This window comes from Chionomys nivalis, chromosome 19 (assembly GCF_950005125.1).
Source record: "Chionomys nivalis chromosome 19, mChiNiv1.1, whole genome shotgun sequence".
Taxonomy (NCBI): Eukaryota; Metazoa; Chordata; class Mammalia; order Rodentia; family Cricetidae; genus Chionomys; species Chionomys nivalis.
The window spans coordinates 13024257-13051255 of NC_080104.1; the positions used below are offsets into that span (position 1 = coordinate 13024257).

Here is a 26999-nt window from a genome sequence, read left to right on the forward strand (position 1 = left end):
GATGGCAGCAGTCTCCTATAATGGTGATTTTTCTCTCCCCGTGGTTCAAAACCATGTTGTTCTGGCTGAAATGCAACCCAGTGGTATATAGCATTTATCTTCCATGGTCTAGTTCCTGGGTCCAATCGCCCCAGCATACAACAAAAATAAATAAATACAGTACTTGGATCTGGATTATACCGGACTGAACTAGTTCAATCAATAAGGTTCTGGCCTGCAAGCATGAACATTCGAATTCTGAGTCCCAGCACTCAGGTAAAAAGCCGGCCATGGTGCCGATGCACCAGAAATCCTGGAAGCAGATCTTGCCAAATTCAAGAGTTCAGTAAAAAAATTCTGTTTTGAAAAATAAGGGGGTGGGAGAGAGCAACTGAGGAAGATGCAGGGTATCACCTCTGGTCTCCACGTGCATGCACTCACAGACAGCACACACCATGCCCGCCACACACGTCTCTGGATTCACAAAATATGGAATAGATTTCTCTTTAGTGTTGCTCTCCTTGGCTTTTCTCTCAGATCTTTTATCTATCAACACATCTTATGAGAAACTATCTTCAAAGTATCAACCATTTCTCCTGACTTTCCCTGTTATCTCTCTGGTCTAAGCCCCCATCATCTGGCGCCTGCATCATTGTTCCCCACGAGTTCCTGTTTCCTTGGTCCCCTGCTGCCTGCTGTTTACATGACAACGAGAATAATAATAATTTTAGAGAATAAAGTTAAGGACCCTTCATGACTTTCTCCAAGGACGTTAGTCACCATGTATGATGATGTTCAGCCTGTGGGGTGGGCTCACCACCGTCTGTGTGAGTGAGCCATCGTCCAGTCTGGTCAAGCCCTCATATGACATCAGCTCAAGATGACTTCCCAATGACTCCGCAAGAGACCCTGGATCAATCTCTCAACTGGGGTTGAACCTCTAAAACTGGTAAGTGCTGAGGGATAAATGGTTACAAAACACCCAACGATGATAAAGATTTTTGATGTCTTCTCCAATAAATACCATGAATAAGCCAGGCGATGGTGGCGCACGCCTTTATTCCCAGCACTCGGGAGGCAGAGGCAGGCGGATCTCTGTGAGTTCAAGACCAGCCTGGTCTACAAGACAGGCTCCAAAACCACAGAGAAACCCTGTCTCGAAAAACCAAAGAAAAAAAAATACCATGAATATAGAGGTGTATATAGAGTTTGGGGGTAAAGAATCCCAATGCTAGCAGGCCTAATGAGCTAGGCTCAACTACTTTTCCCAATGCACTGTCCTAGTAAGGAAACACACGGAGAGGAGATTAACCCACTCCAACAATCTCCAGTTCATCTTTGGGGTGCTGATGTGAGCCCAAGAGGAGTTAGTTGTTTGATAGAAGCGACACCTTCTTAGTGTCTGTTACAAGGTTGACATTGGAAGGAGGAGGTAGGTAGCAGCTAAACAGACATGGAAGGGCATGTTCCAGAACTCTCAGGAGTCTTCGATGGTCTGCATGAGGCTAGATGAGGAGCTTAGTGGAAAATGAGGAACACGCTCTTAGAACTAGATCAAGGGGATCCTGGCGTGCACGGCAGTAAGTTCAGCAGCAGGCTCGCCTGGCTTTATATGGAAAGGCACAGGTGAGATGTGTGAGCTAGCCAGCCTTGAAACCTTCCCACCCCACCACCGTGCCTATCCCGGCATGCCCTAGGAGGGACACAGGCTAAAGGAGAAACCATTGACCCCAAACGGGCCAAACTTGCTGAGTCCAACACTTTCCTGTATCTGCAGATGCCAGATAATGGTAACATTGAAGTCCTGCTAGGAAGATGTACTTCAAAACTAAAACTGAGGATGTAGCAATCAGACCCTTGGTCAAGAAAGATGGAATGGAAGGCCTTAGAGAACTATTCAGCTAGACAAGGTGCTAACATGTAAGAGTATCTCACGGGTCTCACCGTGGCACAATAGGTTTCTAAGCAGCTTTGGTAAGTGTGTCCCCTGCAGGAGAAGCCCAGGACAGACAAGGACTTACCTCAAGGACAGCTGAGTGTGTAGCTTTTGTATGATGGAGAAGATGCTAATGACACCTGGAGGACAGCCACACAGTCCTGAAGATGATGATATTAACAAATCTACTTCCAGTTCGGGCTGCAAGGGACAGGGACATAACGAAACAGACAGACAGATTTGGGTTTCCAAAATTCTACTGACAGGTCAGCGTGGGAAAAACCACACAATCCTCAGAGTGTAGGCAGCCTGGCAGAAATGAAGATGTGCAAAAGAGATGCTTGTGTCTCTCAGTCTGACTAGCAGACTGTAGAAACAGTGGACCCCAAAGAAATGGGAATTTCCTCCAAGGATCTCATGCTGAAAGAAGGAGACGGCACCAGCCAGGGACAGAAAGGTATGCCATACAGTTCTAGGGACTGACAGACCACCTTACATGATGGAATTCTGCCTTGTGATGCTTTGATTGCATTCTGACAAAACAGTTTGCTGCCAATCAGAGGGCAGAGCTAGTCACTAGCTGGCCAAAATGAAGCATAGAGGTTTTGGAGGACTGAGGACAGATAGACAGGAAGTAGTAAGGCAGGGCTTACAGAGGCCCTTAGTCCTTTCGTATGGAGGAACTGAAGAGATAAGAGGTCACCAATCGCATCTCTGCTCATCCTGGTTCTTACCCCTATATTTGACTCCCGATTTTTATTATTAAAGAATAAATAGATAAGCACATTTAGGTGTACTGCGTTTACGTCATCCCTCCCCCATCCCCCTCCAACTTTGCCCCAATGTTTCTTCTCAAATTCATCGTCTCTTTTCCTTTGATGATTATTGTTACGTATATAAACAGAGCCTGCTGGGTCCATATAGTGTTGCCTGTATGACTATGTCTTGGGACTGATGACCTAGGATTGGAAAGGCATTAGGGGGCTTATCCCTGGGGAAGACTGATTCTCTCCCTCAGAGTCATTACTTAGCCGTGGCTCTTCATCTAGGCACGGGGACTTCCGAGAGTTCCCTGTTCGTGCTGGCATGTCACCTGGTGTCATTATTACTCAGATTTCCCGGATGCAGCTTCCCTGTTGTATATGAAGAGACAGTCTCACAGCAGGTGTTCTGGTCCTCTGGATCTTCCAGGCTTTTCACCCTCTCCCTTCCGGAATGTTCCCCAAGCCTGAGGTGCAGGGGCTGTCACATCAGCTGGAACTGGGACCTTATGGTCACTTGTTCTCTGCAGTTTGACTGGTTGTGGCTTTCTGTAATGGTCTCTATCTGCTGCAAAGACGTCTCTCTGGCTCCACTTGCAGACTGGATTAGGCCCAGAATGGGTCTCTTTGGTGAGCCTGGGGTGGGATGTGGTGCAGGCAGATAAAGTCAGGAGTGACTAAGCAGGCTGGCTGACACAGGATGTGCAACCTCACTCTTTCTTTTTAAGACACATCCGCTTCGAGCCGGCCAAGAATTGACCACATACTGACTCTGGAGTTCATGCTGCTGGAACACCGACAGTTTCTACCTCTTCTCCTGTGTGGCCAAGTGATGGTACCTGAGTTCCTCAGCTTGCAGCCTCTCTCTCTGGTCATTCCTTCCCCCTCTTTGCTGGGCATTCTCATTTGTTCTCAGTTGTAGAAGGAGACTACAAGGCTCATTTGCTTCCCAGCTGCTCAGACATGAAATAATCACACAGAAACTGTATTTATTAAAACACTGCTTGGCCCATTAGCTTAGGATTTTTTTTTTTTTTTGGTTTTTCGAGACAGGGTTTCTCTGTAGCTTTGGAGCCTGTCCTGGAACTAGCTCTTGTAGACCAGGCTGGCCTCGAACTCCCAGAGATTCACCTGCCTCTGCCTCCGGAGTGCTGGGATTAAAGGCATGCGCCACCACCGCCCGGCTAGCTTAGGATTCTTATTAACTAACTCTTACATCTTAAATTAACCCATTCTTATTATTTTATATTTTACCATGAGGCTCGTGCTTTACCAGTAAGGTAAGGGTGTCTGTCTCCTTTAGCAGCTACATGGTGTCTCTCTGACTCCGTCTTCTTTTCTCCTCTATCTCTGCTTGGAATTCCTGCCTTGCACTATTCTGCACTGTCATAGGCCCAAAGCAGTTTCTTTATTAACCAATGGTAATAAGACATCTTCACAGCATACAGAGGGGAGTCTCACATCACTTAGTCAGGATTGGCTCTCATGTACTGGATTGAGTATCCTTCAGTGTGATTGATCTCTTGTCAGATGTGCAGTGCTTTCTATATATGTGCCTTGAATTTGCATAAACTGAAATGTGCTATCATTTTTGCTTTGTTTCATATTTTTACGTAGAGCTGTCTTTTGAGAGAAAGCCACCTAATTACGTGTGCCTTAATTTATTGCTCCTTGATGTTGTATATCAATTCTTTTCTATAATTTAATTTTAATGTAGTAAGTTGATCTGTATTATTCTTTCTAGTTTAAACTCTCATTTCTTCTTAAAATATTCCATCTCTGCTGTGAGATCATGATGGTATCTTTTCCCATTGTCTTCTTAAAGATATCAACTCGTATTTACAAATATTTAATCCATCAAAGTTGGTGTTTTTGTTTTTAAGGGGGATCCTGAGGGAAGGATCTAATGCCATTTTTGCCCCTTCACAGATAAACAAATGCGTGAACCCAAGACGCCTGCTCTGTCCAGGGTCCGCCAGTCTCTCCTACTGGTCTTCTTGTCTCTCACCATCCTAATATGACAGCTTTGATATTTAGTGGGAAATGTCCCTCCACTTTGTCCCCTTTCCTCAGATAATCTTGGCTTTTGTTCTTCCATTTAAATTTTAGAACCAGCTTATCTAGTCGCTTTCATCTCAGCCAGAAAGGGGTTGAGATGCCTAATAAGATTTAGCACAGCGATGGAAAAACGCTGACATAACCACACTATCAACTCGTTCTGTCCAAGACTTGTATTCAAGTTAACGAGGTCTAGTTAATTAATTGTGTCTCTTTGTATCTGCTCTGTGCATGTTTATATCTTTATCTACGGAGGGCCCAGACTTTGGTAGATTTACCTCTGGATGGATGCTGTTCCCATGATATATAGCATTTAAGAACTAAACCATTTAGCAGACTGCTATCCGTGTGCAGAAAGAAAGTCAGCTTTTAAACATTGAAACCAATTGTATTAATGAGAAAATGTGATTAATTTGGATTACTTTAGGCTTTCAGCTGAAAGCAGAATCATCTACAAATAATGAGAAAAAGCGGTGCTCCTGACCAGCTCCGACCTCCCACTTCCCTTCTTGTCCTTTGGAGATGAGTACCCGTGGAATGGTGCGTCCATGGAGCTTGGATTCCAGGGAAGACTTCCACTGCAGGGCAACAGCTCTGATGGACACGTGTTGTCAGAGTCAAGGATGTCCTTCCAGTCCTGCTCTGCAAACACCTTTTTTCTTCCCATTTAGAATAAAAATATTTTATTTAATTATCATTCTTGCCTTTTGTATGTATTTTGACTCTTTGTATTGTGGTTCTTTGACAACCCCACATATATTTAGTCACTCTACCCATGACTCCCCTCTCTCACCCCCATCTCTCTCCCATGAGCATAGTGTTGGAGCAGGAGCTGAGAGTTCACATCTTGATCCACAAGCAGAAGACAGGACGGGGGAGGGAGGGAGAGAGCGAGAGAGCGAGAGCGAGAGAGCGAGAGAGCGAGAGCGAGAGAGCGAGAGAGCGAGAGAGAGAGAGGCTGGGAGGCATAAGCCTTTTACAATCTCAAAGTCCATTCCCAATGACACACCTCTTCCAAAAAGGCCACACTTCCTAATCCTTCCCAAATGGTTCCACCAACTAGGGACCAAGTATCCAAACACGTGAATGTTTGGAACTGTTCTCAGTCACACCGCCACAGTGCCCTCTTTAGTCTCCTAAAGAGGGAGAGAAGGCAATACCCCCTTCATCCTATTTCTTGATTTACACTAGAGTTATCATCTATTGAACACACTCTCTCTCTGTCTCCCCATCCCAAGGACTCCGGCCACACTTGGACTCCTCATGTCACTGAGGTTGGCCCTTTGTCACCGTCTCCTGGGCACTGGAACCATAGGCATCTGCCACCATGTCCAGCCCCTGGAAAGCTCTTGGGGTGCCTTTATTTCCTTTGAAAATCTGACTTATGATACAGTTTAATAATTACGTCATTACTTATATTCTTGTGTTTGAGGTATTTTTGGAGGCTGTGTTTTTCTGAGAACGTATCATTTTCCCTCCTCTCTGATTTGAGGTTGTTGTCCGTCCAGTCTCTGCAGTGGGTATTCCACGTTCTTCAATTCCAGCTTCAGTGGCTTCGGTGTCTTTCCTTCTCCACGGCTCCTTTCCTCTTCAAAGGACTGGCATTTCTCTCTACTAACTACTCTAATTTCTGCCTCAAGCCTTACTATTTCCTTCCTTTTATAATTTACATTTTATTTTTAAAAATTTATATATCTTATAATTTATACTTTCTTTTATAATTTATACTTTTTCAACTTAAAATAATTTAACTACTGCTTCAGCCTCCCAAGTGCCAGGATTCTAAGCATAGCTTTTTTTCTCTAACACATTTTTCACAATATACTGATTGTGTGTGTGTGTGCCTATATGTGAAGGCCAGGGGTTGATAGTATTTTTCTCAACCACTTTTTACCTTATCTTTAGGCAGGCTATCTGGCATTCACGATTGGGTCATTGCTGGTTAGCAACCTCCCGGGATCATCATATCCCCCACCACCACCATGTAAGGTCACAGAACACGTGATCATTCCCAGCCTTTTATCTAAGTTCTGGGGATCCAACTGTGGCTTGCCATGCTTTCTCGGCAGGCGCTTTACCATCTTTACTTCTTCCCTCTAATTTCTTAAGCTGAATAGCTGTCCCATTTGTTTCAATAACTTCTCACTTTCTGAAGTATCTCCAGATACTCCAGTTGCCTCCGACCTGTATGCCATAGGGGTCTGATCAAGAGCTGCCCGCCCAGTGTTTGAGTATGCTCACCTCCTCTCACCTACAAATCCCTTTGCGTGTGGCCCCTTAACAAACTGTGTAGGCGAATTCCCTGAGCTTGGGGAACCCGGGCTAAGTTCCCTGTAGACAGTGCTGGGTCTGCTCTGCTGTGGATGTCCCAGTTCACACCGAGACTTCCAGCAGTCCTTGTCTGCACACATCTGGACACGATCAGCTAAGCCTGGAAGGCACTGGGATGCTCCTTGCCCTTTGTGCTGTTCAAGCTGAGCTGGCATTAGGAGAGAAGACCCAAGTCCCGGACTCACCCATAGCTGGCTGCCAAGCTGACCGTCAGCCTGTGTGACGGCCAGGAGGGAAGTCAGGCATGGGCTCTGCCTGCCGTGCTGATGAGGAGCTTTAATTCCTGGGTGTATCTGCCCATGTCCCCCTCTGCAGCCTTGCTTGTGAGAAAGGGGCTCTGCAGAGCAAGCTGGGGCCCCAGGCTCCTTTCCCTTACCCTGTGGTACTCAAATCCAGAACAGCCCTCTCTTCTCCATCCCACAGTCCAGCCCCCCCCCCCATACAATAGTGATCCTAAACTAGGCCTCTTTTGTCCCCATCCTCCCAACCTGCCCAGGCCCCTCCACTCCATCTGGTGACAGCACAGATGTGGATGCCTCTTGAGGCCCCACTAGCAGGAGACCAGGCCGCGACAGGGTTACCCCAGGGGCAGCTTCCTGGAAGATATTTTAAAGACAGAGCCCACACCCAGAGCCCAGCATCTTGTGATCTTAATTTGCGGCTTAGCCTGATGGGACCTGCTTCCCTTTGCAGCCACCTCGGGCTGTTTATTTGGGGGAAAGGATATTCCTTGCCTTTCATGTCTGAGCGGTTTCCTCCTGTGAGTTCCCTGTGAGGTCTTCTGCAGACCCAGGGCTCCGGCAGGAGGGGTGGGAGGCAGGAGGGGTGAGCTCTTCCGGGAAACAAGCCCTCCGGGATGCCAAGGAGTTCCCTAGCTTCTGTCTTGAAGCTGTCCTCGGGGACCATCTCAGCCGCTGCCGTGGGCAAACCCTCCAATCTGACCAAGAGCCTCGGCAGATCTCCTTAGTCTCGTGCTAATAGGATTTTTTTTCCCTTTAAAAGGAACTTTCCATTGTTTGTATAAAAGTGAAATGTGCAATTTTTCCAACCGCAGGGCGATGCTGGAAGAGGCTGTAATTTCTAGGGTCCAACTCAGAGCTCGAAAACATGAAGAAGAAAACGGAGGGAAAAGGCCTTCCAATTAAAACAGGCTCTTTATACCTCCCTCCAGGCTTTCTCTGGTCAGTCTTCATCCTGGGCGTCGGCAGGAGCCTCGCGCTTTTTTCCTTCTACCCCAACCTCTAATGAGCAAATTCTTCCATTCTTTTCACCAATAATGAGATACCTCGAGCTCATTAGACACCAGGGCCGGGTAGGAGCTGAAGGTGAGAGTTGGAATTTCGCTGTTGCCCAGCCTAGTGCATACACCCTGTGTGCCACCCGCCAACCACAGCCTTGCACACAGCGTGGCTCCTGCCCTGGGACCATGCAGCTTAGCCTGGAGAGGTAAGGCAAGAGAGTCAGATGGAGTGTGAAGACAGGCCCCAGAGCTGTTGCCCAGCGGTTGTTCGCTTGTCTTTTCTCCTGCAATCAAACAGTGGGTTCACACCAGGTAGGGTACCAAGGCGAGAAAGATGGAATCCCTGCTCGGGGGACCTTGGTCCTTGACAGGAGCAGCTCACGAATCTGGATCCAGGAAGGCAGATTAAGCACTGTGACATAGTGGTGACAGGGTCCCAGACTCTAAAGAGGCAGGGAAAGAAGGGCTCCAGACTACAGTCCTTCTCTGAGATAAAGTCCCAGGGGAAGAAGACGAAGGCTGGGGCAGGCCTGAGGAACTGAGCTTTGCAACGGACAAGGGTCATCTGTGTGGCGAAGAGGGGAATGGGGAGGGGGGCAAGGGCCAGCAATCACTGCTCAGAAGACCTCAGAGCTAGTCCAGTCTGAGCATTCGGGTTCATTACCAGTCCCGATTCCCCTCCCAGAGCTTGCAGCCCTTGGCTGGAAGCTTTATGAGAGCTGGCTTATTCTCTGGTGTCTTGGCACTTTCCTTCACGTCCTGATTGGAACCAGGGAGGCTGTAAGTGCAAACGTTTTTGTACCTTAGAGTAAATTATACCTGCGTTCCTGGAGAAGGCTGTGGTGAAAGTAGCTCTTGTTTCCAGTGGCCCCGCTCTCCCTCAGGAGACCCGAATTCCAAGCCCGCGCTACTATAAAGTTGATGAATGCGTGCCAGGCCCTAATCCAATATGCAATCACCCTTCTCTCTCCTCTCCTTTCTGCAGGGGAAAGGAAGCTGGAGTTTTTAATAAGGTAATAGCGCTTCTTTTATATTTTCCTTTCATAAATTATAAGGAATTGGGAGCAGAACGCGGCAGCAGCTTGGCGCAGCGGGAAGGTTACCGAACCGGGTGGGAGTGTAAATTGGTGCGCGCACTTTCAGAGAGCAAATTGGCAATGCCTAGTAAAGTTGCAGCCTCGTGGCTCCCCTTCCCAGCCCAGCTCCCTAGAGACTAGAAGACACTGCAGTGTTGTCAAAGACGGCCACGCACTGGGGGAAAATGAGACCATTGATGGGGTCACGAGGAGGCTGTGTCCCCCAAACACTGCAGTGTTGGGACGGTGAAAGCGCAGGGAGGGAAAGGCCGTACCCCCGTAAAGAGAAAGGAACCATGGCAGCGAGACTTCCCTGAGGGAACCAGCACTGTCCTCATCCACACAGCACAGCCTCAAGAGACGCAACCGCAGCCTGCAGGGCTCGAGCGGCCTAATCTAACGGTGTTTGCATCAAGTTTGAAAACCCACAAGATGATCCCACACACTGTTGCTAGATGCACACGTGCGTTGGGATAGTGTAAAAAGATGAAGATGCCTCCGCGGGTAAAGGCCAAGCCTGGCATGCGTGCGATCCCTGGACTCACATGGTGGAAGAGACCACCAACCCCCATGAGTAGTACTCTGACAGACAGACAGACAGACAGACACACACACAATAAATAAATAAATAAATAAATAAATAAATAAATAAATAGCAAATAAAGATGGGTTGGGCCGGAAATATGGCTCAATGGTTAAGAGCACTGGGTGCTCTTCCAGAGGACCTGGGTTTGTATCTCAGCACCCATACTGGGTGACCTACAGCTGCTGGGAACTCAAGCCCTAGAGATCCAGTGTCCTCTTCTGGCTTCTGTGGACACCCTGCACATACATGTAGCATAGACTCTCACATACAGGCAGACATATACATAAGTAAAAATTAAAAAATCTTTTTTGATGTGAAGATCGATAGTGGTGGTGCCCTGGAAAGTCGCGAAGGGGACTTTCACAGGGCTCTGAAAGAATATGGCGGACATTCAGCTGGGTCGTGTATTTTATGTGGCAGAAGTATGACCAATGTCTCACAAATTGTGTGGCAAAAACAGCAGACAATATTTGAAAATGCAGAAATCTGCTTGAGCCAGGGATGGTGGCACAGGCCTGCAATCCCAGCCTGGAAGTAGGAGAGTCCTGAATTCAAGTTCATCTTGGTACACTGTAAGTTTGAGGCTGGCCTGGGCTACATGAGTCCCTGTCTCTTACAAGTGAATGACCGTTCTTGGTTAAGATGCAGAGAGTGGATATATTATGATATTTTCCAGTGTTCAGGGCACCTAGATGTGCTTCAGTTCTGTCACCATGTGACACTGGGCACGCCACACTCTTGTGTGTCACATGTGATGCGGGGCATGCCATACTCTTGTGTGTCACCATGCGATGATGCTACACTCTTGTGTATCACCATGTGATGCGGGACATGCCATACTCTTGTGTGTCACCATGTGATGATGCTACACTCTTGTGTGTCACCATGTGATGCTGGGCACATCACACTCTTGTTTGGTTCTCAGTCCCTGTCCTGTAGAATTGGAGGTTTGCATCACAAGGCAGGTATGAAGGCAGCCAAACGGGTACCTAGATGACAAGACCCACAGTACTGATTACCCAGTGTCACTTTGTGGCTGCAAGATCTAGAAGGTAGCTTTGACAGGGAAGAAAGCCTGGGGTATGATGTCGTGAACTCTCTGAGCACGTCAGTGAGGTTGAGGAAGGGAAGGCCAGGACAGAATACCCTGACCAAGGGGTCTGTCTGGCATCTCTTTCAAGCCGGTTGCTCAAGTCCTCAAAAGAGGGGCCTGTCTGCAGCATGGGGTGCATGGCTCTGTCCGTGCAGGTGGATCATTGACAGTTTGCTTCCTGATGAGGAAACGAGAGTCCTTATTCTTCCCTCGGAGGGACTTTGTGGCGATCTGAGTGCCTTGTGCCTTGAATGTGCTATCTGCTGAGCTAATGCACTTTGGTTTTGCTCTCTTTAACGTCCTTAGGTCCAGCTGTCGGGCATAAGCAGGTCTAGCTCTGTGCATTCTTCCGTGCTTATAAACCGTACTTTGGGGACAGAGACACTTTCTCCTGCTATGCAGAAGTGTAGATTTTAATCGTTACATAGCTCCTGGATTCCCGATTCTGCAGTAGGTGTTGTGGGAGCGAAACTCCCGCTCTCATCATTTATGTTCTGCTGGGACCTGGTAGAAAAGGATCCGTTCATTAATAACATAATTAGAATGATGTAAAATGGCAGGGACAGGTGGCATGCATGGGTCAGCAAAGGAGAACGACTGAATGCAGAAAATTCTCTGGGAGGAAGTGGTTTCGAACTGAGAGAGCAATGGCAAGAAGGAGTGAGTTGCACACTCTCTGTAGGGCGGTGGGCGGAGCCACAACTCTGTAGGGAGGTGTGCAGAGCTGCAGGAAGTTCATGAGATGATTTCAGCTCACAAGTCTTGGCTGGGGGACAGCTGTGATGATGGAGAGATGAATATGGCACCATTTGGGCTTGATGTACTGGATGTGGGGTTTGGGAAAAAGACTGAGTACAGATGAGGTCTTACATTTTAGAAATTATTTGTTTTATTTCTGAGTTTATAATTAGATCATTTCCCCTTCCTTTTCTCCCTCCAAACCTTCTCATATGCCCCTCTTTGCTGTCTCTCAAATACATGGCCTCTTTTTCCATTAACTGTTGTTACATTCTCTCTCACACACACATGCACACACAGACATACACACACGTGCGTGTGCGCACACACTTGCACACACAGACATACACACACACGTACGTAATACACACAGACATACACACACACTCATGCAGTCCCACATCGAAGTCGTTGATCCCTTGGCTCTTACAATCTTTCTGGCCCCTTTTCTACAGTGTTCATGGAGCCCTGGAGGCTGGCTGGAGCTGTTTGTGGATGTATCTGTCGGGACTAGGTTCCACAAGTCTGCATTGCGTTTGGAGTATTCTGTAATAGTATCTGTCTGTAGAAAGGAGAAGTGTTCTTGATGAGGGTGAGGACCACACTCATTTGTGGGTATAGGGACAGATGTTTAGAGTCTAGTTAAGGATTATCCTGGTTTGGTAAAGTGCTGGTTATAGGTTTATCTCCAAGACCTATGACTTCACTAACCCTGGGTTGTTGGCTACCATGTTTCTAGCACCAGGCATGGTTTCTCCCTTGTTGCTTGGTCATTTAGTTCAATTAGAGAGCTGTTGATTAGTGCCGAGATCTGTGCGCCACTCCTGCACCTTGAGGGTCATCATGTCATGTGGTCATTGCTGTTGCTGACAGTTGTCATACCTGGGTAAGCTGTTGGCTGCTCCCCTCTTTGGAAGCTTTACTTGTGCCTTCTGGTAGCATGAAAGCTAGTCCCCAGGGAGGGAGCATTCAGGTCAGTTCCAGCGCAGGGACCTCTGGGCCATGTGTCTGAAGTGCAATAGGAACTTATTTTCCACCCACCTTTAGGGGCAACCAAGGGCAATTAGCAATAGTCTGTAATGTTTGGGTTGTCTCTTGGATAACCATGACCAACAACTCAGAAGAGGCTTCTCATGCCTGGTCTTGGGGGTTTTGTTATCTAGTCTTTGGCTCTTGGAGGGAGCATTGTCGGCCCACGAGTTCTTACGTTTTGAGTTATAAGCATTGGGTGTATTTACTATGTTGGGTTCATTTACTATACTCAGGAAAAAAATTATGTAGAGAAGATGAAGTTGTCTTCTGGGTGTGGTGTTTGGATTGGATGTAGAAACGAAGTTGTCATGGGAACAGCTGGATTCATCAGTGTAACACTCATACAGAAGTGAGGGTCTGAAGGTGCTCTGTTGAGAGATCCGGTAGGAACGACCCAAAGCCAACTTTGAACTTCAACATGTAATGTTTGCTCAGAGGAGGGAAAGTCGTCCAAAGAGACTGAGAGAGCACATGGGAAAACCAGTCAGTCCAGGGTGATGTCACAGGATGGAGAGGCTGGAGAAGGAAGGAAGAGCAGGTCAACTGTGCCAAGTGCTTCTGTGAAGCTGGGGGAGGAACCAGAAGTGACAGTTACATTCCACAGTGCAGAGCCACTGGCGACTTCCACAAGCAACGAAGAAGCTTCTGAGGACAGGATCTTAGAGTGGGCGGAATTAAAGTGTGTGTCCTATAATCCCTAGGGAGGAGGAAGCAGGCTACATGGCTCCACTCTGCCACACATGCGCACAGAGCATCCTCCTTTTGACCTGAGCGACTGGATCCGTTCCTTCAGCATAGAGAACTTGGGATTCAGACTCTAGTCAAACAGTCAGTGGCTATGTGTCTACGGGTGCCGTTTCGTGCTGAGTATCAGAAGTCAAGAGATTTAAGTTACTCTATTCATTACTATGACAAAATATCTAATAAATACAAGTTAAGGAAGGGAGACATGGTTTATTTGGGCTCAGTTTGAGAGTACTACCCGTAAGGACGGGGGAGGGATGAGATAGGAACTTGAGGTGACTGGTCACATTTCACCTGCAGTCAGGAAGCAGAGAGGTGCACACTGGTCCTCAGCTTGCTCTCTTTTATTGTTTGGGACCTAAGTCCATGGTCTAGTGCCACCTACAGTTAGGTGGGCTTTCTGCCCCAATTAACTCAGGTCTACATGGTCATGTCTGGAAACTTGTCTTCTGGGTGATTCTAGATCCTGTCCTATTGGTAATCAAGGGCAGCCATCACAAGCACCGTCTTCATTCTCATGCAAAGGCAGGTGCTGGGGCATTCTTCCCCATACCGTTTCCCTCTCTGTGTGCTGAGTTTGCTGTGGTGCTGGTTGTGGTTGTACCAGGTCCCTGCAGTGGATGCTGTATCGTGAAGCATCCCTCCAGCTGTGGCAATCAACAGGGTGTGTACAGGCTGCTGCCGGTGGGAGGTGGTTGAACTGCAATGAGATTTCCAACTGTGAGCGGGGAGGATGAGCAGTTTGCATGGGCAGGGGAGGCTGCCTTGGTCACAGGGAACAGGGAACTTAGTCCAGGGAACAGAGCCGCGTCCATCCTCTGGCCCTGCCTGTCCCTGGAAGAGGCTCGCTCTGTGCCATCTACTGCCCAGCCTGTGACATCACCAATTTTTGGAGTCTGGTGATCTCTCTCATCTTTTCCTTGTCTGAGGATCATGGCATACGGGCTCCTCAGATGTTTGTCTCTCGTGTTTCCCTAGTTGATTTTAGGAACTCAGTTGTCTCTTTTGCTTCTCTTTTGCTTGACTGTTCTGGCTTTGGAGTCTTGGGATTTTTGCTCATACTGACAGAAGTGGGCATGGTCATTTTTTTCCCCGATTATCTTCCGTTTTCAGGGAGGTGGGGATAGGGGGACTCCTGGGGTTTGCTGGACAGCCAACCTAGCCTAGTCAGTGAGTTTCATGGCACAAAGAGACTATGTCTCAAAAACCAAGGTGGGTAGTGCCTTAGGAATGATATCCAAAGGTTGTCGTCTGCTTCCACATGTATGTGTGTGCCCATGCATGTCCACCCACAGAACACCAACACATGTATACACACATATACACCTTATAAAAGGAAAAAGATAATTGCACATTTAATAGTGGATATACAGGGCTGAGCTCTCTTCTCCTCAACTGAGAAAGTACAAAGAGCCTGTTTGCCCTGTGTTGTGCTGTGGCCGAGGGTTTGGCAGATTGACACTCTTGGTGACTTTCTCCTAACCTGTCCTGTATAATACACAGAAGAGGGGACTGATTGCCAAGAGCCGTAGGAGCCAGATCTGGGGTCAGCGGTTTCATGGCCTCCGAATCTGAAACCATTCTGGCTTTCAGAGGAAAGAGACTTCCCAAGCAAGTGTGCTAGGAGCTTCCTGGGACCCCTACAGGTGGCTCAGCAGCAAAGGCAGCCATTTTTCCTTACCCACTCCTTGACCAGATGCTAATTCCCAGGCGGCCCCAACACATCTACTTTCCTGAGCTCTGGATCAACAGTAACGGGATCAACAGTTCCAGCTGTGGCTTCAGCACCAGTTTCTGACGTGCGTATAGGCAAGCCCACCTCACACGTCTCAGAGGTCACCACTGAGCGTGCTCTCAGCTTTTCCATCTCTGAGCGTGCTCTTAGCTTTTCCATCTAGAACTTTGCCATCTTCTATTATTTCCCTGCCTTGTTGTCTTTGGCAAGTAGACAGATGTTGCTGTGTGCTTATGTGTGCCAGTGTCTGTCTGTATATTGTGCCTTAGTGCGTGTATGTGGGTGCATGCTTATGTGTGGGCACATGGATACGTGTTCATGGAGGTCAAAGGACAACCTGGGCGTCTTTTCTCAGACACCATTCTTGCTGGCCTGCAACCTAACAGATAGGCTAGGATGTCCAGCCAACGAGTCCCAAGGGTTCTCGCATTTCCGCCTTTCTGGGGCTGGGATTACAAATGGTGTGCTACCACATCTGGTTATTACATGTGGGTGCGGGCATCGAACCCAGCTTCTCATGCTTGCATGGTAAGCACTTTACTGAATTATCTATCTGCACAGGCCCTGGGGAAACCGTTTTTTGACACATTCAGGCTGCTCCTAAAGTCCCACTTCTGTCTGGAAGCTGTGGATCTCTGTGTGTCCCCAGGACTCCGTCTGTGTGGCCCTAACCCACTCCGCACCTTACGTTTCCATCTAGAAAACAGGAATGGTGACATCATTCTGCTGAAGCTGTGGCAAAGACTGAATGGACTTTAAATGTGAATGCAGTTCCTATATGCATTAGCTTGTGTCATTGTAGACCTCCTCTCCTTTGCTTTTTCCACCCCAGAAGGTCCAAGCCCAAGCTCCGGTTTCCCCGGCTGCTCCATCATCAGAACGTAGTGACAGGACACGGTCAGGACCAGCAACGTGGGAAAGCATTTCCCTCTGGCCTGGGAGAAAGCAAAAGAGAATGATGGATGTAAATGGCTGGGGTTTAATTATAATGTATAATTATGTATTTATGACATATTAATACTGTTGTTACTTTTATTTTGCCCTAGAGGGGAATAAATGACCTAATTCTCTTTCCATTCTTTCCATGGTTGGAGTTTTTGCTGGGTTGGCTTCCCGGCCCATTTTTTGTCTTGTAAAACATCTCAGGTGATGAAATCTTGGAGTCGGGTGACCCACCTGAGGAAATTCAGGCCTTCTGTAGAAAACAAGCAGTTGCTCTGGCGGGCTGGGGACTATATTTGTTTAGCATCTGTATTCCTGCCGTGGAGCCTAGCGGCATGTTATTTCCACTGGGCCCGAGCCAGAGCCGCGCTCCTCCCTGCTGTGTCCAACCTTGAACATTTCTCTGCGATTCTGTTTCGCCTGAGGATTAGCAAAACGCAGAGGAGAAAAACCAGAGAAGGTGTTTGGCATGAGGCTCGGTGCTGTGCTCTCACAATCTGCCCTTGAGCTAGGCTGATTGGAGAGCTGGCCTGGGGCTCAGGAGAGCAGGCTAGCTCTTCATCTTGGGGTTCGAGAGCCTGCTGCTTATTGGGGGATTCTGGCTTGTTTGTTTCTAAGCCCCAAGCAAACACCAAACCAACAAGTGGTCCTCACTCCTCACTCAGCTGTCAGAGAGCCTGGGATCCGGGCTTGAGAAGCTGCGATTCCCTCATTCAGAACCAGCCCAACCCATTTCTTGGACCATCTTAAACAAGTCTCGAAGATGCACATTTTTTCCCCATAAGGGGAGACATTACCACAGCCACTAGAAGCAGAAGATAGTCATATCAAGCCCTGAATGATTAAATTGTCTAACCTAAGCCTGGTTCTGGGAAGAAAAGAGCAGACCAGGAGAATCTCTGAGTCAGCTTTTCTCTGTCAGCCACCACCCTAGAGACTTCGGCTTGGAGAATGGCCAGAGCCAGGGATGCGGTACTGGGTGAGGACAACTTTGGAGCCATCCCACTGGTCATTGCTTCCCCTCACATCTGACCCTTTCTGCCCCTGATTCAGCAAACTCTTTGCAGAGGACTTTTAAGAGAGGGTCTTTATCCAGGGCTGGCTTCTGATTTTACTGACTTTACCTTCTACATTATGGGCTTACAGGTTCAGTTTATAGGATGGGACCTTGGGTTCTGTGTATGCCAGGCAGACATTCTAAGTGGGTTACATCCTTAGCTTCCTAGCTGGAGACTTCAGGGGAACAGACACACCAAGAAGAAGGGTAAGGATGGCCGGAGAAGAGCCAGGAGGCATGCAGAAGTCTTTGCTTCGCTATTTAGACTGTAACTCTTTCCCCTCCCACATTTACTCGTTCATTTATTTCGTGCTTGGGCAGATGGGCTCACACTGTAGTGTGCATGCCGAGCTCCGAGGACTTGCAGGAATTGGTCCTCCCCTTCCATCACGTGGATTCCAGGGACTGAACTCAGCACATCAGCCTTGGCTACAGACTATCTCCCAGTGAGTCATGTCACAGCCCCCCCCCCCCCCCCCCCGCCAGACCTCTACAGTCCTGCTGTGAGGCCAGAGAGAAGCCACACTGTAGCGGGAATGGAGATGCCAACAAGCTGCTGTGGAAGGAGGAACTCTATGGTCAAGTTTCCTGTGGAAACTCCAGGCTGCTGGTTGCCTTAACTTCTTTGCAGCATGGTCAGGGAAGGTGTGAGGTCCCCATCTGGTCCTGTAAAAATTGCCTGGGAGGAAACCCCAAAACCTGAGATGTCTAGAAACCACTGGGAGGAGGGAGACACAGATCCAAAGCGCAGGCTCCCAACTTGAGATTGGGATGGGTGCCTAGAGGCTGAAGTGGGGTCCTGGAAGGAGACAGGTCTAAGATGGGGCTGTCCGGGAGACCAGACTTTTTGTGAAGCTGTGGTGTGGAACACAGGGTCTGGGGGTGTTGTGAACAGGGGTGTACTCAGTCACAGTGTGTGTGTGTGTGTGGTGAATGTGTGAGTGTGAGTCTGTGGTGTGTGTATATGTGTCAGTGTGTGTGTGAGTGTATGTGTGTGAGTGTGTGTGTGGTGTGTGTGTATGCCTGTGAGTGAGTGTGTGTGTGGATGTGGATGAGTGTGTATGTGTGTGTATGTGTGAGTGTGTGTAAGTGTGTGTGTGTGTGTGGTGTCCTAGCACTGCAATAAGGAGATGGGGACACGAAGAAGTTTGGACCCAGCTCCATCAGGGTCATTTGGAGGCCACTCCTGCCCCTGTCACTAGCACTCCATCCCTCCTCTATGCCAAACCATATTTTTATTAATTTCTTGAGAACTTCACACATGCATAGAATGTTTTGTGGTCACATTCGCTCCCATTCCTCTCAGGTCCAGGCTATTCTCTCCCGACTTCACTTCCTCCCCTACTCCCTTCCCCAGCCTCCTGATTCTAAATTGTGCTGCTCAGGAGTATGGGGGGTCATTCACTAGAGCAGTGTTCTCAACCTTCCTAACACTGTGACCCCTTAATACGGCTCCTCGTGTTGTGCAGCCCCCAACCATGCAATGATTTTCGTTGCTACTTCATAACTGTAATTTTGCTACTGACTGGATCATCTGAGCACAGAACTTGGGAACTTCCATCAAGCTGTGAACTTGATATCAGAAGACCCTGATTATAATCCCGGTACAATTTCATCACTAGCTCCTGGTCAGATGTTTGACCTCCTCGAGTGGGAGGAGGGTATCGTGGAAAATAATAATATGAGACCTATTAATAGCATCTTGGTGGTTAATTTACATCAACTTTCCCACCTGATTCTGGAAGGCCCCGTGGTTTGTGCAGACTGTGACAGTGTGGCCCAAGTGACACTATATCATCTGAGACCTGGCGTGCTTTCCCCCAGTTCCCATTCTTCCCATGAAATCTTGCCAGGCTGAAGGTGACAGCTCTTTGGAAAAGAGCACACGTGTCTAAGTTGCAGCCATCCAAAGCCAGGCGCAGCCACGTGAAGTCTCAACAGACAAGACGGTCCAAGACCAGCAGATCTCTGCACTCATCCAAAGAAAGAGCCGCTCCGTGCTGGAGCTGTTGAGTCTGAGGATGGTCGTTAAGTGGTAAGAGCTAATTGGCACAGAGTTGGCAAGTATCAGTCAGTCAGAACTAATCATTAAGGGCACAGTCACGGCTTAGCCATAGGCCATGTCAACAACACGTATAATCAGGCACAATGAGGAAGCCGGGGAGGCTCTTCCTTTGGCCTTGCTTTTGGAGCAGGGAGATGGCATAGTACATGCAAACAGCATGCTAGTCATGTCTTAAGTAGACTTGGAATTCAGAATTACACAGTATTAGTGTGCGAGAGGTGATCTCTAACAGAAAAACAACGCTTGTTTGAGGATTTAAAAAAACCCATAATTTATTGCAACAATAAGTGAATTTTTCCCTCTCTGGGGTCTGTTAAAGCAGCACAGAGCTGTAAATGTTTGAAACGAGATTCCTCTCTCTTGATTTGTAGATTTGCCAGCGATGCTTCCAAGAGTAGACTCAGGTGCCTCATGTGATCCACAGGTCACTGAGCTGGGAGACAGGCTGGGGCTTCCCTGGGGGTGCTGAGCTTGTGCAGTGCTGGGCTTGGGTAGTGTAGGAAATGTAGGGCCGCCTCCTAAGCCAGACAATCACCATGTTTTGAAGATTCATTCAGCTTTCTCATTACGTTCCTATGGGTATTCCCCCACAGTGACAGCCTTGCCAATACAATGTTAAAAACAGACCTGGTAATAATCTTCCCATTTGTAGGCAGACGTGGATGTTCAACAGTGTGCATGCCTGACAGATATACAGAACCTTAGGACTCGGCCCTGAATGCTGCCCAGTCATGGACAGTATATTTGCCAGAAGGATTTTCTTTTTCCAGTGGGGCAGAAACCAAGCTTTGGGCATGGTTTACCTCAGGAAAACCTGTTAGCAAAGACCCGTTAGCAAAACCTGCTAGCCACTTCATTTTTCTTACAAGGAAATGTTTGTTTTATCAATGCTCCACAAATTGGGGGATAAAAACATATGTAGGCAAAAAAATTCAAAAGTAGTTAAATCTGGCTATTTTCACTCCTGTCAGCTTAGATGGGAAATCCTCAAGACTCAAGCATCTGGCTCTTGAAGTCTAGAATTATTCCAGAGACAAGTCGCAGGCTGTGCTGGTCTGGGCCTGCCCAGCTCGGGAAAGTGACACACAGGAATGGCTAAGAGGGTGGCCACGCCCAGCGAGGTTCCCACACCCTCTCCACACGAACATATGCACAAGAACTATGCAGTATTGACAGCCTGGAGTTCTCAGCAAGTTTGGCCTAGAGCAAACGAGACAATGAGCTCAGATGCAACTGTGAGGATTGAGAGTCTAAGAAGCACTAGGAAGTAACTTTAGAAGTGTCTTTAGTGTGTGTCCTTTAGTGTGTCAGTGGCTTCTAACAACAACAAAACAACAATAACAATAACAACAGTGCCTAGCCTAGCTGCTCTATAAGAATCTTTGGGCCACTGCCGGGCCCACTGGCCTTTTGGAAATATATAATTTGGCCTTTAAACATTGATAGAATGAGACACCGGTATTTCCTTTGTTCCTTGTCTACTTAAAAAATATTTATTTTATTATTTTAATCTCTCCCACCCCCCTCGGGTGCGGTGCATGTGTGCGTGTGCACGTGAATGAAACACCCACATAGATAAGAGGGAGGCATCAGATCCAGAGAGGGAGTTAACAGATGGTTGTGTGACACCTGACTCACATCCATGCAGGGGAGAAGTCAGGCCCTCCAGCAGAGCAGGAACGAGCTCCTAACTGTTAGTCCTTTCTCCAGCCCTGCCCCCACTCCAGGTCTACCTTTTTGTTACTGGCTGGATTGGCCAACTGAAGATAAAGAATTGATGACTTTATACTTTCAACTTTTAAACACAACACTTAGAACTCCCAGATCCACCTTGCCCGGAATTTTCGAACCTCTGGAAGTACGTCACACATGGATATTTCCCTGGAGGCCGAGGCAGTTGGGTAGATGGCGGTTAACTCTCTACTTCCCCCAGGCCCTAAAAATTATTTTGACCCCAGTGCTTAAGTCATGGATTTCATGTAGACACAGCTTAACTGAGTCATTAAGAATTTTATTGGTTAAAGTAGGCATATATTTTTCCTTGTAGACGTCATGACATAACTGTAATAAAAATGTAATATCCAAGTAATCGCTGTAATGTAATTACAGTTTGGTCATAAAGTGAGATTAGAGGTCTGAGCTGGTTGGTCGCGGGTGTGCACGTTAGCGTCTGACTACGGTCTGCTCTCCTACGGGGCATCACAGAACCAGGCGGCTGCGAGCCCAGCTGAGCCAGCACTGTCTGGGCGTCCTGTTTACTGCACCGTCTCTCTGACACTGCCATCCTGCATGCCCGAGGTACCAAGCATCGTGGCCGCGGAAACAGTTTTATACAGACGACAAGAGTTGCAGCAAGGATGACCGAGTTTCCCGGGGAAGGGACCAGAGTTCAGGGATTTGTAGCAGTTACTTCCTCCTTCTGGGTGTCCCCAATTCTCAGTCATCTTGTAGTTGAAGCACCTGGCGCTTGGTCCCTGTGTGCCTGCCGTGTGCTTCAGGGTCAGTCTGTTCTGGCTTTTGGAAGGAAGAAAATTCCCAAACAAAAAGAACTTTATTAGGCTTTTTGACCAAAATGTTACTTTAAAAAGATCAAAGAGTTTGCTATCATTGGAGACAGTCTTTAAACTATAATAAATGAACTTCCTCTGTCTGTTGTTTCTTGATAGCATGGACCACAAAAAGATGAACTAGAAGCCAAGAAATAAAAGTACTAAACCATTTGATTCCAAATAATGAAAAGAGCGTTTGCTTTTCATGATGTCATCTCATTGTTAAAGGCTGAGATAAATGGAAAATTCTAGAGAGATCTCCTAAGGTTTGCAGTATATACAATTTGAGTAGCTTGAATCCCATGCTGTCTTACCTGGTCTTGGCTGGGATATGTACATCAGCTTTCTAGAGTGACCACCCAGTAGCTGTCCTGGCCTAGTGCTGCCCCCACTGTGTCTGATTTAGACACTGACTAAACCACAGGGGGTGTCCTCGTCCCATTTAGGCCATCGTGATAACACGCCCCACGGTACGCCAACTCAGGGAGAAGGGGTGTTACTCTTACAGTTTCAGGCTGTCATTTTGGGAAAGTCGAGGCCGGAAATGGGAGCAGCTAGGTAGGGGCAGAAAGAGAAGGGCTGCGTGTGTGCCCATTGCTCGGCTCACTTTCCCAACTCTTTTGTAATCCAGGATCCATGAAGGGAGCAGTGAGACCCACATTCAGCATGGGTCACCCCAGCTCAGTGAGCTCTCACGGGTTTGCCTAGTGATGACTTCATCCGGTGACCCTCACTGAGACTCTTGGAAGGTGATGGCTGTATCAAGTTGACAACAGTTAAGATGAACGCTGACAGCATTTCTGCCCTGGGAACAGGGCTGAGCGGAGGTTGGCAGGAGGGGCTGACGCCAGCCTGAATGTATAGGATCAGGAAAGAGGAGCTTTTGAGCAGATGATTGGGATTGCTGGCTTTACTTGGCGTCTACTTTTGGGCTACTGAAGAAATGTTATTTTTTCCTTAAACTCCGTTCTCATTAATCTTGTGTTAAGAGGGGTCTAACCCTGTTGGGCAGGTAGGTTGTTTCGGTTCCAATTAGCATATATTTCCGGAGGTGTTGAGTAGGTGAAGGGAAGGAAAGCCCCAGCGTTTCTAAACTACGGACCATGAGGGACTTGTAGGAAGGTGTCTCTGACATGCGTGGAATACGACTGACTCTGAGAAAGCTCCAGTAAGTGGGAAGTTATGGTTGGCTCTGGTGATTTATGCTAAACAGAATAAACTGTGATGGAAACATAAAATACCTCTAAGCTTACGGTTCTCTTACTCAATACAGATGAAACTCAATCTTCTTCCTTCAAAAGGAGACGTTTATTGAACCAAGAGCCTCTATAGGAAATTGGTGTGTGCTGTTCTCATGCTTGCTAGGGGGACCCAGGTTAGGAACAGAAATGTCCTGCGGTCTCAGCTCAAACTCGACCGCGTCATGCCTCTAAGTAAGGAGCATCTGACGAGACTACGAAGAGGTTGAGTTGAGCAAGAATGTCAGAGATGGGGCTTCAGGAGCCAAAGCAATCCATTGTCCAGGCATCAGCAGACCAGCTGCCTAGCCAGACACCGAGGAACTAAAGTAGGGAGCTTATTTTGGGAGCAGATGGGTCAACATTTATACCTGTGACGAGGACGGAAACAGGAAGTATTGAGCTGGCTTGGTTTATTCTGAGAGGCACAGAGAAATAAAAACCTGTGTTTACGAAGTGGGAAAGCACAGAGCTGACCCAGAAAAAGAGGGAGAGAGAGAGACAGAGAGACAGAGAACGAGAGATTATTTTCATGCTTCTGAAACTTATAAGGAATAACAAGAAGTTTCCAAACTGTAATTACAAACTATTTTTAAAAGGTTTTGATTAAGATTCCTTAAAAAACAAGACACCAAGGCTAAAATAAATTCTGGACAGTTTTCACTTCCAACTACGGCTCCCTCTTCATCCATATTTCATAAGAGCCCCCGTTAGTAATCTCAACAGTGAGCAACCCATCTGAAGGCCACTGAAGACACCAGCATTTTCTATTTGTGGATAGGGGATCCAAGGCCCAAAGTTAAAGCAACCCCACAGCTAGCTGGGGTAGGCATGGGATATATGGCTGGATTGCACTTGTGTGTGTGTGTCTGTGTGTACTTGTGTGTGTGTGTGTGCACATGTGTGTGTGTTTGTGTAAAAGTCAGAGGTTGACATCAGGTAACTTAATTGTTTCTCACTTTATTCTGAGAGTTTCTCTTACTGAACCCAGTGCTTGCCATCTGGATGGACTGGATGGCCAGTGATCTTCAGGGATCTGCCTGGCTCCCTTCTGTTCCCAGCTAGTGTTACAGACACATGCAACCATGCTTAGATTTTTCTATGGGTGCTGGGGATCCAAACTCAGGTCCTCGTGGCTGCATGGCTGACTCTTAACCGAGTGAGCCAATGTCTCAGCTCCTTAGCTTGGATTTCTTAGTGTCAGACGCAGGGAAGACATAGCCCTTCCTGTAAAGTAGCCGGATGCACCCCGACAAACCCTCACACCAGTGTCTGTGCACAGAATCCCTTCTTCGTCAGTGTCAGTGGCCTTGCCTAAAATTGAGGTCACAGTGAAAAATGCAGCATGGTCTACAGAAATCAAAAGTAAGTTGGTGGGAGCCAGACTGTGGTGCCCCCCACACCTTTAACTCCATCACTTGGGAGGCAGAGACAGGTGCATCTCTGAGTTTGAGACCCTGGTCTACAGAGTGAGTTCCAAGTATGGGTTTACACAGTGAAATCCTTTCTCAAAAAAAAAAAAAATCAGTGGAAACAAAGATGAATTATTCCAAAGAAGCATAATTCATAAAATTTAAAAGCAAGAAAAATTTATAATATTTAAAAGCCTATCAGGGTTGTCTGAGGTCAATTAAACTTTAATGACCCAGATTTCAGAAGAACATCAACATTCAAACCAGGAACAATCCAAGAGGAGAATGGGCAAAGGACACGATTAAGCAATTCAGAAAGGAACATCGACTCTGGGCCAACGAACACACGAAGCAAGTTCTACTTCAGTGCTGCTCAAAACTACAAACAAATGCAATGCTCAGCCTCCTGCATCAAACTGGAAAAGATTTCTGAAAAACATCAAGACTTGGTAAAGGCACAGAGAGGCTGATTTCCAAGCATTACTTATTAGCATGCAAAGTCTGAAGATCTGAAGAGAGCGACTTGGATACCTAAGATATACAACAATTCCAAACTCAGGCATTTAACCCAAGGTTCTAGTTCCTTCCTCACTGTGACAAACACCAGGACCAAAAGCAGCTTAGGGGAGGAAGGGGTTTATTTCCGCTTACGGGTGACAGTTCATCATGGAGGAAAGTCAAGGCAGGAATCCAAAGCAGGAACTTCAAAAGAGGCCTGCTAGGTATTCCATTCCATGTAGCGTTCATTGCTTCTGGCCAAGGAATTCACTTCACAACCAAACAAGTGTGGCACAAGCCCTGGAGGAATGCTGCTTGCTGGCCAACCGCTGCTTATACTCAGTTCTTATATAATTCAGGATTGCGCATTTAGGGGATGGTGCTGCCCACAGTGGGCTGAGCCCTCTGGTATTAATAAACAGTTAAGGTAGTCCTGCACAGACATGCCCGCAGGTCAATCTGATCTGCGCACAGTCCTTCAGTTGAGACTTCCTCCTCAGATGACTCTACACTGTGTCACGTGCGCGATTAAAGCTAACTTGGTGAGGAAGCAAAGATGTCTGCTGTCGGCGCTGTGCCGCAAAGATGGCTGTAGACTCACTCCTGCTCTTTTCACTCATGGCTTCTTTATTTTGTGTCTCCTTAATCTGGACTGGCTTGTGATTAGCTCTGTTTGCAAAATGCAGCAGAAGAGGGGTTGTGGTCTTGAGAGGCGTGGCAGTTTCCATTTCCCCGTCACATTGAGTCCACTATGCTGAGAGGGAGGCAAAGCTTGACATGTGGAGGAAGCCAAGGTGCCACTTAGATGAGGACAGCCTTTTGGACCTTTCTGCCCCACCTAGGCTGTTTGCTAGAAGGTGGTCCAGTGACGTGTTACCCAATGAAGTCAAGTGGAGCAGAGCTATCTAGTTAAAGTGTGTATCAATCCTGACTCCAGAATTATGAAGGGTGTGTTAATCATGGTGTGTTAACTCAGAATATTTAGGGTGTTTTCTTTGAAAGATTTGTTTTATTGTTATTTGTGTGTGTGTGTGTGCAGGTACCCAAGGCAGTCAGAAGAGGGTGTGAGATACCCTGGATCTGGAGTTCTAGGCAGTTATAAGCCACTGGACATGGGTGCTAGGAATTGATCTTAACAAGTGTCTTTAGTTGCTGAGCCATCTCTCCACCCCTAGGGCGGTTTCTTAAATCAGGAAAAAGATACTCACTGTAAAAGATAGCTAAAGCATAAATAGGCAGGATCCTCCTCTAGGCAAGGAACCATGCTAGCAAAAATATTCACAGAAGGGAAAGGGAATATGGGCTGGCTAGTGGGGTGATCAATACTAGTGATGACGTTGGGCCAATCAGTGGTTGATGGCAGTAGAGCTTATGAGTATTTCTTACACTTTAATTCAGCATATTTACTTAGGTGTGGAACAATTTACATTTAAAATTTTCTTCCCATCCCCGTTTCTTTACTGTTAACGCAAGATCACTTGTGGCTAGTTGGGTATATCATTATTGGTTACAGGGTATTACAGGGGGGAATGAAAGTCACAGAAAAGAATAAACATGACACCCCCAACAGATTTTTCATTAAGTTTTATATTTACAGAAAACTGAAGCCAGTGTTCAGTTCCCAGACAACCCAAGCCACCCTTCCATGCTTCCCATGTTTGCCCTGTCTCAGCAACATTTAATGTTAGCTCTTATTTTCAGTGAACCGGCCAATACAGATGTTTTTATTAACTATTTTATTATAATACTATAATGACTTCTATTAACAGACCGCTTTACTTAGATTTTACTAATTTTTATCTAATTTCCTCTTCCATTCTGGAGTCATAGCCAGGAAACCACATTACACTTCTGCTGTTTCTTTAGGCTCTTCTTGGCTCTGACAGCTTCTTAGCCTCTCTCTTTCTTCTGTGTGTGTGTGTACGAGTG

At 47.2% G+C, this 26999-nt stretch overlaps 1 protein-coding gene across 3 annotated transcripts in view; it reads right to left on the reverse strand.

The window, feature by feature from the left end:
• Window positions 1–26999, reverse strand: part of Supt3h (SPT3 homolog, SAGA and STAGA complex component) — a 411458-nt gene that overhangs the window by 5698 nt on the left and 378761 nt on the right. Inside the window, exon 13 of one of the 3 annotated variants that reach the window (XR_009058766.1) lies at window positions 15993–16244. The gene's annotated coding sequence lies outside the window, so the exon portion shown is untranslated. Of the gene's footprint in view, window positions 1–15812; window positions 16245–26999 lie in introns of those variants that run through there. The other 2 variants (XR_009058767.1, XR_009058765.1) reach the window with 2 other exon arrangements.